The sequence below is a fragment of the Triticum dicoccoides genome, chromosome 1A, assembly GCF_002162155.2.
Source record: "Triticum dicoccoides isolate Atlit2015 ecotype Zavitan chromosome 1A, WEW_v2.0, whole genome shotgun sequence".
Lineage (NCBI taxonomy): Eukaryota > Viridiplantae > Streptophyta > Magnoliopsida > Poales > Poaceae > Triticum > Triticum dicoccoides.
In genome coordinates, this window is record NC_041380.1 from 169,335,138 (window position 1) to 169,336,900 (window position 1,763).

Sequence of the window (1,763 nt, forward strand, 5' to 3'; positions counted from 1 at the left end):
TGCCGCCCTCCGGCCGGCCCTCCCACTCGCGCCGGCGAGCTCTCCTTCCTCCGGCGAGCTTCGGACCCCGCCGGTGAACAGTGTTTTCGCCAGATCTGAGATCCGGTGAACAGTAAACCCTAGGTCATTTTTTTCTTCCAAGTCCCGAGATTTCCTGATCCAAGTGCTCCTGTTCATAGCCCCGTAACTTTGCATCCGTAGCTCCGATTCATGCATATGGCATATCAAAATGTTTATCTCAGAGAGTAGATCATTTCATTCCATTTCATTCCATTGCATCATTTTCATTTGAGTTCATCTTGATGCCCGAAATGCTGTTAGTAGAGGGCTACTTGAGTTAAATTGTCAGATCTGCTACTCCATTTAGAGTTTTGTCATTTTTTCCATGATTATTGTGTGCATGCTATGCCTGATGTTCTACATATGTTTTGTTAAGGGTTTTGTCATCTTTCCAGAGGTGCAATCCATGTATTTTTGTGATGAGTATGGTGACTAGTGCAAGCTTGCAAAGTGAGGCACTCAGCAATTCCAGTATGTCCTTGAGCTGTTTATCTCATATGGCCATATGTTCATGTTGTTTCCTAGTGATCCGTGCCTCTTTTGAGGATGATCAGTAAGGATGTTTTGTTAATCTTGTAGTGCTTTCTCCATCTGTGTATTTTTTTGCAATTATGGAGCAACCTATCTTGAGTCAATCGAGCTCTACTTTTGCTACTTTGTGAATCTGGGCAGATTGTCAACTTGTTTGCAATTTTGCCGATGATGTTGTAGTTGATCCGTGCAAGCTGTGCTATTGTTCTTGCCATGTCTAGCTTGCATTTTGTGTGTTCTTGATAGATGTATGCTTATCTTTTCATGACTTGCACCGTAGTGAGTGCATCGAGCTCGTAAACAAGCCTACTTGAGTTATGTTTCAGCATGTGCCAGTTTTCACTAAGTATGAAAACTGATTATGTTTTTGCTATGTTCACGTGCTTGTTAGTATATTTTGTGATCCCTTTTGGCTCAAGGTCACTAAGGGACTTTTGTTAAGCTATATGAGTAGATCCATGCCATGTTTTAATTTGCCATGTTCAGGTCCTGTAGCATGTAGTTTTGATGCTCCGAAAAGAGCTACCTGATCTGAAATTCCAGACAAGTGTTAATTTCACTGTCTGAAATCTGTTTGCCATATGCATTTTTGCCATGCTTGTTTGAACCTGTTAATGGATGAATTGGCCGTAGCTCAGTGCTAGACTTTTGTTAAGCATCTTGAATGCAACCCTGCCATGTATTTTTATGCCATATTTGGGTGCTGTAGCATGTTCATCTCATTGCATTTACATGGCTACTTGCTGTAAATCGCAGACCGATGTCATTTTTGAATGGCTTGCCATTTCCAAACCGTAACTCCGATTCCGGTATTCTTTATATTGTTTTCAAGCGATTTCATCTCATCTTTCTAGTGGCATGCTTGGATTTCCAAGGTAAAGGACAGGTTCTTACATTTCCTATCATATCTTGCATTTTGCATCCCGCATCGCATCCCGCATAGCATATCATCATTGCATCATATTGTTTGAGTCTTGCACGTGGTTGATTGTGTCCTTGTTGCTTGTTTGTCTTGTTTGGGTAGAGCCAGGAGACGAGGAGCCCGTTGAGTTTGCTTTCGAGGATCCAGTCAACTCTGACAACTATGTAGGCAAGATGATCATACCCTCGAAATCACTACTATCTTTGATATGCTAGATTGCTCGCTCTTTTGCTATGCCAATGCTAGGATG